The 11,330-nt window shown below is 48.6% G+C and overlaps 1 pseudogene; it reads right to left on the bottom strand.

Moving 5' to 3' along the window:
- Positions 1–268: 268 nt before the first annotated feature.
- Positions 269–5,260, bottom strand: LOC149523223 (uncharacterized; annotated as a pseudogene).
- Positions 5,261–11,330: the final 6,070 nt, after the last annotated feature.

Here is an 11,330-nt window from a genome sequence, read left to right as displayed (position 1 = left end):
AGCAAATGGGAAAAAAGGGAGGATGCGAGTTATGAAAAAGCAAACAGTTGATAGGAGAAGCTAAAATTGGGGGAAAAAAAATCTATAACCAGTAACATAAAGGATAATTAGGAAATGTTTAAATATATCGGGAACAAAAGAAATCAGAGGAATGGTAAAGATCCATTACTGTATAAGGCTGGTCAAATTGCCAATCATGATGAAAAAAAGAAACTTCAGCAACCTGCTTGGAATTTAATGCGTTGAACTACACACAAGCCATAAAGATTGGATGTCTTTCTAAAACAAATTGTCAAAGTCAGACAGGACTCACAGATTTGGCAGACTGCTCTGTTTATTTCAGCAAAGCTTTGCTAAAATGCATGGAGAAAATGTGAGTACCATACAAGGTTCAAACCCCTTGATTTTATACAGTCAAAAGGCCAAGTTAACAAGATCAAAGGGTGTGGCAAAACTTCACATTATTAGTGTGGTTAAGTATCTTCATTTCAATATTAAGCACACAGCAATCTCCTGGCTATATCTCCCTGATTATCTGGAATTGTTTCCTGTCTAACACTTAATGTTCCTTTTCCTGTTAAACTCAGGCCCAAATTGGCTAGCACCTTGATCTGCATACCTACAATCAACATTAACATACTTTTCTTCTTTCTCTTAAAAAGACAAACAGAATTCCTTCAACTTATTCAGTTATTACAGCACAATTCATCTTTTTCTTACAGTATAATTCTTTCTACTTTCACAATCCCTCCTTTTGGTCAAGCTTCGCCTATGACCAACAATTACTGGGTTCCTTGCATTAACCGTTCTTTGTCTCTCTGTTCATCAGTGATATTTAAAATCATCAGATTAGCACTCTGGTGAGGGGACATGTCTGTGACATGTCTTGCACAGTTTTGGATACAACAGGAGATTAACTGAAAACATACAAAAATTATTAAGATCCCAAATAGGATAGTCAGGGCTTCCTGAAACAACCAGTTTCCTATGCCAGAGAAATTGGACAAGTTACTTAGCCATTTTCACAGGGAACTTGGCTCTTTGTTGGAAAGGTATGTAATCTTTTCTAAGTAGCTAGCGCGATCTATTATATCATTGGTGTTGTCTGGTATATATACACAACATTCTTTGCCAATGAGAGCACAGGTCCCTCCTTTTGCTGCCAGCACTATATCCAATGCCTGACGGTTTTGGAGGACCACTTGTCTGATCGCTCCCGTTTCTTTGGCCAGGGCCCTTAAACTTTCTCCAGTTTCATTTGCCATGATTTCAACTACTGCTTGTAACCTCAGAAGCCTTTTTGCATGATGTATTACTCCCCCAAATGGGATAAAGGAACCACCAATAGCCTCTTCCCAAGTTAAAGGGCTTATGTGATTCACATACCATTGGGCATCCGACAAGTCCCTTCTTTTTCGCCTAAAATTACGGAGGCGTTCTCGTGGGAAGGACTCTAACACTCGGAATTGTGGGAAGAGTTGGGCGGGATAACAGATACCTGACCAGTTAACTGGTAATGTGGTATAGGCCTTTGTCCCACAGACCCAATGATGCCCTATCAAAGCCGGGAAGGGTCGGTTGCACCCCTTTGCCATATAGGTGTCTACAAAGGAGGAGTAATATCCCCCGAAGGGCACAAGGTGATTCTCCTTACGGGGAGTGGTGTTATTTGCATGGCATTGAAAGATTGTACTGTTCTCACTAGGGTGGCTGTAGCGGTAGCAGGAGAGTGATTTCCCTGTTTGATCCCAGGTTGAGAAAAAATTCATATCCCCATACCGGGTCCTCCATTTTTCAATCTTGTTTGAATAATCCCATACACCATTGGTTACAATATGCTGAAGACAACTGCTCCTCCCCAGATTCAGCCCTGTCCCATTACACACCCAACACCAGTGACCTTTTCCCTCCACCACGCTTATCCATTTAGATACATTTATTCCTACTGCTTCCCAAGTGTCATTACTGTTCCATGTCTTGTTAAATGGATGAGGTCCTCCGGTGAGGCCTGGGGAATTAAGTGGGATTGCCAAGACAGGAACACCAGCTTGTGAGTGGGCTGGGATGTGGCTGCAGACCCAGCAATTAGAGATATTAAGGGTCTGAGCGATCCATACTTGCTGGTGGATAAAAGAATTGTCATTGTCATTGTGGATTCCCCAGACCTTAAGACACCAGTAGCCGAGGAACAGGCCCCACCAGAGGCACATGCTGGAGGCAAGACCCTTTTTGGTTCTGACAACCTCAGCTGAGGGAACCGCAGTCACGGTTTTATGTCCACCAGGCAGCAGGCGCTAGGCTCACTGCTGCTTCTTCTTGGGCCTTGCTTTTGGTTGTCGTCTGCTTCAGGCAACCCTTACGTGAACGTAGGTTGTAAGGTATTGCAGGCTGTTCCTCTACGTCTTCTTCTGGAGTCAAAATTGACTCTGCGTGGTCCTGAGGCGATGACTGGTCTGCTGGGGGTGGTGCCTTCTTACACTGAGAAGCATGTATCCATGCTGCTATGCCGGATAGCTTAACAGCCGTCTGGGTAGTGAGCAGCACCTGATGTGGGCCCTTCCACCGGGGTTCCAAGGCGTGTTTTCGTTGGTGGTGTCGTATGTAGACCCAATCACCTGTCTCGAGGGTGTGGCAGGCGTCAGAGGTGGGTTCGGTTGGCCAGGCGGCTCAAACCTGTGAATGGAAGTGACTTACAGCTTGCATTAGTCCCTTGCAGTACTGTAGGAGTATACTGTGAGTCAAGTTCAAGTCTGAGACTGGAGTAATGGTAGTCATTGTTCGCATAGGGCGCCCCATAACAATTTCAAAAGGACTTAATTTATGTCTTTGGGATGGGGTGGATCGAATTTCCATAAGGGCCAATGGTAAGGCCGCTGGCCAGCTTAACCCTGTAGAGTCACAAATTTTTGCAAGCTTATTTTTTTTTTTGCATGCCATTTCGTCTTTCAACTGCACCTGCGCTCTGTGGGTGGTAGGGACAGTGCAGCAAGTGCGTGACATGTAATACACGATCCAGGTGCTGAACAAGTTGTCCAGTAAAATGTGTACAAAGTGGCAGGAATTCCTTTGTCACTGGACAAAGTGGCAGGAATTCCTTTGGCAGGCATAATATGATTTAACAAACATTTGGCAACAGACAGTGAATCAGCTTTGCGACAAGGAAAGGCTTCAATCCAGCCCGAAAATAAGCATACCATAACCAGAATGAATTCATAGCGTTGACACTTAGGCATTTGTACAAAATCAAGCTGCCAATGCAAGAACGGTGCTTGGGGCAGGCCCCAGAACCCGTGAGCTACCTTTACAGGTTTGCCAACATTGTAGCTTTGGCAAGTGGTACAGGTGGCACAGTGGCGAGCTGCAAAAGAGCTGAAATGTGGGGCTCACCATCCTGCCTTAGTTACAGCAGAGACCATCCCCTCCTTTCCGACATGCGAAACGCCGTGTAGCAGGGCGGCCAGAGCTGGGTAGAGCGAAAAGGGGGCCACAAAGGCACCACTAGGCGAGCGTCAAAGGGAATCAGGGTGTAGAGAGCAACCCTGGGCGACCCAGGAGTCTTTTTCTGCTTCTGGGGCAGAGTCTTGGAGCAGGGTGAGGTCAGAAAGGGACGGCGGTGGTACAGAAACAGAAAGGGAACCGAGAAACGCACCGGGGGAAGGTTCTATGGCAGCATTACCCTTAGCAACATCAGTATCTGCTGTGGAGTGACCAGGGCACTTAACAATAGCTAATGCAGATGGGAGTGCATACAGGAGAGCAGCAATGTAGGGGCCATTCTTGATAGGGGTACCAGCAGAGGTAAGGAAACCCCGAGCTTGCCAGAGGGTGCCAAAGTCATGTACAACCCCAAAAGCATATCGAGAATCAGTATAAATGGTGGTGGAGCGTCCCTCAGCCAGAAAGCAAGTGCGGGCTAGGGCAACTAGTTCAGCAACTTGTGCTGAAGTCACAGAAGGTAAAGGCACAGCTTCTAGGGTTTCAGAGAGTGATACCACAGCGTATCCTGCGAGGAGACGACCTTGGCTATCTCTAAAGCAGGAACCGTCAGTGAATAACACAAGGTCGGAGTTAGAGACAGGGACATCAGAAAGGTCAGGGCGCGGGACGGTGACAGCAGAGACAGTTGCAAGGCAGTCGTGGGGTTCACCATCATTAGACAGAGGAAGGAGAGTGGCAGGGTTCAGTTGAGAACAGCACTTTATGGTGATATTGAAGCCGAAAGCAGTAAAAGTTCGTACCTAGTGAGGCGGGCAGAGGAAAGGTGAGCTGTATTACATTGTAGCAGGAGAGTTTCTACAGAGTGAGGGACCATGAGAGAAACAGGAGAGCAGAGGACAAGGGACTCAGACATTTCAATTAAGCGTGCCGCGGCAGCCACAGCACGCAGACAGGGGGGTAGACCTTGGGCAACAGGATCCAAGGTGGCAGAGAAATAAGCTACTGGACGATTTTTGCCACCATGCTCCTGAGTAAGAACCCCAAGTGCACAACCAGATTGCTCGTGGCAGAAAAGGGTAAAGGCTTACAGTAGTCAGGTAACCCTAAGGTGGGGGGGGGCAGTGAGAAGCACTAAAGAGTCAGTTTCTGAGGCAGATAATGAAGGGGAACAGAGGAGTAGATCATTTACACATTGGACCAATGTGGACCCAGAGGGGAAGACCAGGTCAACAAGGTCTTTGGCTAATGCTTGGGAAAAGTAAGACGGGCTTTCTGTGTACCCCTTGGGAAGCATACTGCTGCTCCTTGTAAGAAAAGGCAAAAAGATACTGGGACGTAGGGTGAACCGGGACAGAAAAGAAAGCAGAACACAGATCAACATCAGTAAAATGAGTTGCATCTGGCAGGATAGAAGCCAGATTAGTTGCTGGGTTAGGGATTACAGGAAAGGTGGGTACAACAATGCAGTTAATAGCTTGAAGATCCTGAACAAACCACCATGATTTACCATCAGCTTTTCGAACTGGGAGGAGGATAGGGGTGTTACAGGGGCTGGAACAGGGGACAATAATGCCTTGTTCCCACAGGGTGGATTTGACCGGAGCTGAAACCTTTAAATCCCAAAAACCCGGTGCCACGACCCCTTCTCTGACCTTATCCCCATTCTTGGTACCCTCCCCATTCCCAGTACTGTCTGCCCTGCCCTGAATAATGCTGTATTTGCAGAGCTATCAACTTTTGTGAGGACTGCTTCTCTTTCTTTTTAGAGTGCAGTGGCAATGCTCTGCCACTGCTTGCAATTTGTCCATGGTCTTGGCCTCCCATCCAACACTTATTTGCTTTAACATACTGCTAATAGCAGATAAGAGGCTATTAACAAACGCATGCGCCAGGGCGCCCTGTCCATTTTTACCTGGTTGCTGTATCCCAAAAAACCCAAAAAAACCCAACCAAACAAACAAAAAAACCATCAGTCAGTCTGTGTGATAGTTGCCCGGGTTTTTTTCTTTGTTGCTGTTTACGGGGTTATAAGTAGTTTACACAGTTGCAGGAGGTCTGCTTCAGAGGGTTCATAGGCATTGCACACTAGCAAAATTCCTCTGCAAATTTGGTAGGGTTTTCCTGGGGCTTTGGAAAACCTTTTAAAATCGAGTGGAGCTCCGTGTGGGTCCAGGGTTTATAGCTTCAAGTGGGACCGGTCTGAGTCTTCTTGGAGGACGGGGTAAAGGGAAGCGCTCGGTCTGGTGGTGGGAGAGGAGGTTTCCAATAAAGCTTTTTCTTATAATTAGAATTTTTAAGGGAGGCGAGCTTCGATTCAGTTCATTTAAGATTTGCCTCGTCCCACCACTGCATGAAGCTATCTACCTCTCCTCTAGCCAATTTAGTTTTGGGAAGGCCAAGTTTGTCTTTTAAGACGTCCACTTGGTCTTTGTTCCAAGATCCTAACAGTGGCCACTGAGTTTTGGGATCCCCCCAGAGTTAATCTAGATCATTTTTCCAGAAATTTACAGGAGTCCGGACCCTTTCTAAAATATATAAACTGAGCCAGGGTCCCTTTAGGGAACTATCCCTGCTTAGATGTCTAGTTACCCATACAGGAGGACTTCATACACCAATCACACAAGGAGGAAATTCGGGTTCGTCAGAGCGGTGCCCAGTGCAACACACAAAAGAAGCCCACAGGCTACTGCCTCAATCGCCCTTGCGTTCACTCCAAGGATTTTATCCAAGGTGCGGTGCGGCTGCGATTGTGCAGATTCCAGTCACACAGACCGCGGGGACAGGAGCCCCTTGGTCGGCCAGTCCCTGGACAGGGATGGCTCCCAGACTCACTCACACCACAGGGAAGATGGATAGACACAGAGACAAGACAGTCCTCAGTCCGGACAAAATAATTACCTGACCAGAGTCGTGATGTTAGATCCCGGGATCCCTACCAGAACAGAGCAGGAACCAACAGGTTCGATGGCGTAGACTTCGCTATGGTTGTGCACCTTTCCGTTCTGACGGAGGACCGCTCAGGCCAAATGCCCAGGTGCCGGCTACCACGGTCATCCTGCAAAACAGTCAGGGATCACACAGCCTCAGCGAAGACGGTTGCCATCTCGGTGGAACCTCCAAATTGTCAAAGTCAGACAGGACTCACAGATTTGGCAGACTGCTCTGTTTATTTCAGCAAAGCTTTGCTAAAATGCATTCAGAAAATGTGAGTGCCGTACAAGGTTCAAACCTCTTGATTTATACAGTCAAAAGAAAGCCAAAATTAACAGGATTAAAAGGGGGGCAAAACTTCACATAATTAGTGTGAGGCTACTCAAGTACTCTTCATTTCAATATTAAGCACACAGCAATCTCCTGGCTATATCTCCCTGATTATCTGGAATTGTTTCCTGTCTAACACCTAATGTTTCTTTTCCTGTTAAACTCAGGCCCAAATTGGCTAGCACCTTGATCTGCATACCTACAATCAACATTAACATACTTTTCTTCTTCCTCTTAAAAAGACAAACAGAATTCCTTCAACTTATTCAATTATTACAGCACAATTCATCTTTTTCTTACAGTATAATTCTTTCTACTTTCACACCCAGGACAGGGCTCCTGGTGATTAGCACGAGTCATTAGGGATTGTGGTTTCCATGGAGCCAGGCAGGGGCCGTATCTCGCTGAGGGTCTCACTGGGACCCATCCTGCGATCCCAGGGACACTGATCCAGCCCCAGTCCCTGTGTCCCATCCTCACTCCAGGGAATTGGCTCAGCCCATGGTGTATAGACACCCTGTATAACTAGCACAGATTCCGGCTTTCTCACACCCTCCCTGCCCCTGAGTGTCTTTGTTCCACAGATGCCCTCGTGGGCCAAGGGAAACTGCAAGATGTCTTTGTAAGTGCCCCCCAAAACTCCCCAGCTCTGTGCCTTGCCTCACCCCACACCAATGCACCATGCACCCCCTCACTGCATATGAATACCCCCTGCTGTCTGGGATCAGGACTGTCTGGTGTGTGGCTGTGTGTGTTTGTGTCCTGGTTTTGACTCATACACATAGTGACTCTCTTCCCTCCCTACCCCAGGAGCCCAACCCCAGCGCTGAGGGACTCACCTATGCCGAACTGGACCCCCCAGCGCTGCAGACTAAGCGGGGGGCCCTGTCCCCAAACCCATCCTGTATGCCGCAGTCAGCACCTGTCCTCTGCCCCCATAGAGGAAGTCACTAGATCAATGGGGCAGGGAGGATGGTCCCCAGAGAGTGATGCAGTGACCCCCCCCCCCGCCCCCCAGAGAACAGGCTCAGTTTATGGTCTCTCCTGAATCCCTTCCCCCGCCCGCATCTGGTACTGCCCCACCCAGTCACATGCCTCACCCTCAGTCCCATGGGTACATGCGCTGGTCTCAGATTCCCTCCCCTCTCCCTGTGGGCACACACCCTGGTCTCAGACCCACCCCAATGGGCCCACACCCTGGTCTCAGACCCACCCCCATGGGCCCACCCCCTGGTCTCAGACCCACCCCCATGGGCCCACCCCCTGGTCTCAGATCCGCCCCCATTGAAACATGCCCTGGTCTCAGATCCCCCCTGTCCACTCCTGTCTATCTGCAATACTCACTGAGGAAAACGATGGTGAGAGCAGATGCCATAATGGGCCAGTGAGGGGCACCAGCCACACCCCTTTTCCCAGCTCCACCCAGCCTCAAATAAGGAGTTCCACTGCATCCACCACCCCTTGTTTCTCATCTGCAGGCAAAATCTCATGTGGTCACAGTTACCAGAGGTCTCTGCAAAACCGAGGAAACCCTGAAATCATCAGCCTAGCCAAATGTTCAGCAGCACCAGCTTGTCCATGTCTCTGTGGGGAGGGAGGGAGGGAGGTCGTCTTCTTTGGGGAGGGTACACTAGGCTGGGAGCCGGGTTGTCATAATCAGGAGTGCTGACCAGTGTCTGGTGACTAAGGGGTTAACCCTGTAGCTAGCCAAGTATCAGGTGGTAAGTCAATAACAATGCAAGTAGAAAATTCAAACTGAAAAACAGGGGTTTTCTCTCTCTCTTCTGTGTTTGAGAGGTAGAGTAGTCTCTTCCAAGACTGAGGGAAATGGGAGAACGGGAAGCGACTGTCTAGGAAGGAGTACGGCAGAAAGGGATCTAGGGGTTATAGTGGACCACAAGCTGAATATGAGTCAGCAGTGTGATGCTGTTGCAAAGAAAGCAAACGTGATTCTGAGATGCATTAACAGGTGTGTTGTGAGCAAGACATGACAAATCATTCTTCTGTTCTACTCTGCGCTGGTTAGGCCTCAGTTGGAGTATTGTGTCCTGTTCTGGGCACCGCATTTCAAGAAAGATGTGGTGAAATTGGAGAGGGTCCAGAGAAGAGCAACAAGACTCATTAAAGGTCTAGAGAACATGAGCTATGAAGGAAGGCTGAAAGAATTGGGTTTGTTTAGTTTAGAAAAGAGAAGATTGAGAGGCGATATGATAGTCGTTTTCAGGTATCTAAAAGTGTGTCATAAGGGGGAGGGAGAAAACTTGTTCATCTTGGCCTCTGGGGATAGAACAAGAAGCAATGGACTTAAACTGCAGCAAGGGAGGTTTAGGTTGGACATTAGGAAAAAGTTCCTAACTGTGAGGGTTGTCAAACACTGGAATAAATTGCCCAGGGAGGTTGTGGAATCCCCATCTCTGGAGATATTTAAGAGTAGGTTAGATAAATGTCTATCAGGGATAGTCTAGACTGTATTTGGTCCTGCTATAGGGGCAGGGGACTGGACTCGATGACCTCTCGAGGTCCCTTCCAGCCCCAGTATTCTATGATTTTATGATTCTCTCTCCAAGAACGGATTTCTTAGAATGTGTAAGTAGGGAAAAGTTTAGCTAGTCCGTCAGGATTTGTTGTTTTCCTTGTTTGGGGATTTGGAAATAATGTCTAAGCTGTTAATTGTGTTTTTCTTTTTTCTTTGTAACCAAGTTTTAGCCCATGGGGTTTCCCTGAGTATCTTTATCAATTTGGTGGCTCTTTCCATCTAACCACTTTACTGTGCTTGCTACTGTAGTTTTATTTTGATAATAAAGAATTGTTGTATCTTGTAATTAACTGAGATTGGTTGATTGTTGTGTCCTTAGGACTCAGTGCCTACTTACAAGGGCAGAGTTCATTGTTGTCTGTGAATCTCCTGTTTTCCCAACTCCAAGTAAAACAGAGCTTGGGGCATGGGGAGAGTTTTACCTTAGGTAGGAGGTTTCCCACGTGATCTCTTCCCTGGTTTTCTTGGATTTACTTGGGTGGTGGCAGCGGATTCCCCAAAATCTGGGTATTAGGATTTTTTTAGGGGGGGGGGTTCTACCAGAGCCTGCAGAGGCAAGATTTTGGAGTGCTTTTGAGGGACCCACTTCTGCATTCATCATGCCAGAGTTGGGGACAGCCTTGACACAGATGTGTACAGGATCTGAAATTCAGTCTTTGACTGACCATTTAAAGGAAGGTGTCATAAGGCATGTGCATGAGGGGGCAGAGTTAAGGGTGTTTGGGAAACAGTAAGTGGCATTTCTTGGTTCCGGAGAGTTTGACTATTCAAAGCCTACTGCTTAGCCTGCAATCCTGCCCATGTGCAACATGAGCCCTGGCACTATCAGAAGAACAGGTGTGATGGGGAGAAAAGCAGGTGTGATGGATTTGCTGCTCTTTACTGCATAGCTGAGTGGGGATGGCAACTTTGCAGCTTTACACTCTTGCGCAATGCCGTTATTCCTGAAAATAATCGGCGTAACAGCATCGCGCAAGAGGGTTTTTCTTGCACAGAAAGGGGCAGTGCAGACAGCTCCTTCTGGCGCAAGAGCCTCTTCTGCAAAAAAGGTGGCTCATTAGGCGATATTCCACGCTTAGCCTCATTTGCATATTTCTCAGGCAAGAAGCCGCGAGTGCAGACATAGCCTGACTCAGCCAGCCGCGAGTGCAACAGGGCCTCATTTATCCCATCAAATGCAGAGGGGCCAGATCAGATCAGCACAAATCCAGATTCTCTGGGGAACGGGGCAGTGCAAGGCTGCAGCGCCACCTAGCGGCCACAGGAGGAATTGCCGGCCCTTGTCCCTGTGTGTGCTGGTTGGGAGGTTCCCATGGAAAGCAGCACAGTAGAAGGTTGGAAATAAAGGGCTCTAGTGCCCCCCCAGGAGTGTGTGGCCCCAAGGACCATACGAGAAGGGGCTGTCGCCCTGAAGCGGGTTCCCCCAGGGCCAACGGGCCAAGTGTGGATGTGACCTGTGGGCCCATGAGAAGGGGAATGATGTTGGTCTCCAAGGGAGGGGAACACCTGGCCTGGGGCAAGTCCCTTCAGCTGAGCCTGCCCAGAGATGCTCTCAGCATCTGTATCGTTCTGCAGCTGGCGGGAGGGGGGGGGAGGAGAGGGGGAGGGAAGGGGCTGTCTGTGTGTTGCTGGGGGAGGCTTATGAGCCTGGCTCCCCACAGCAGGTCTAAGGGCTGGCCAGGCCCAACCAGGATCTGCAAACAGAAAGGGCTTGGTTCTTAGCTGTTACATGGGAGTCCTAGTTCCCAACCTCCTCCTCTAACCCTTAGTCCCCACTCCCCTCCCAGAGCTGGGACCAGGGCCAAATGTGCCTGACTACTAGCTTACTCCTGCCAGGTAGCCAGCAGCTGCACAAACACAGCTTATGTCCCTCTCTAGGGGCCTAGCCACACACCCACTGGCAGCTCAGTGGGCAAGGTTTATGTGGCACATGGGAAAGTCCCTGAGTCTCTCCTGGTTGGTGACCCATTGGGTTGAATGGAATTTCTCTTGCTCCCATTTTCTTTTGAACCTGGCTGATTTAATTCACAGGCTGACTAAAGACCCTTAGAACCAAGCGTTACAGCGTAAAGCCGCCAACACCGCTCAGCTATGG

Source organism: Pelodiscus sinensis, chromosome 18, assembly GCF_052426305.1.
Source record: "Pelodiscus sinensis isolate ZL-2025 chromosome 18, ASM5242630v1, whole genome shotgun sequence".
NCBI classification, from domain to species: domain Eukaryota; kingdom Metazoa; phylum Chordata; order Testudines; family Trionychidae; genus Pelodiscus; species Pelodiscus sinensis.
The sequence above is the reverse complement of the archived record's forward strand: the minus strand, read 5'-3'. Positions and strand labels throughout refer to the sequence as shown.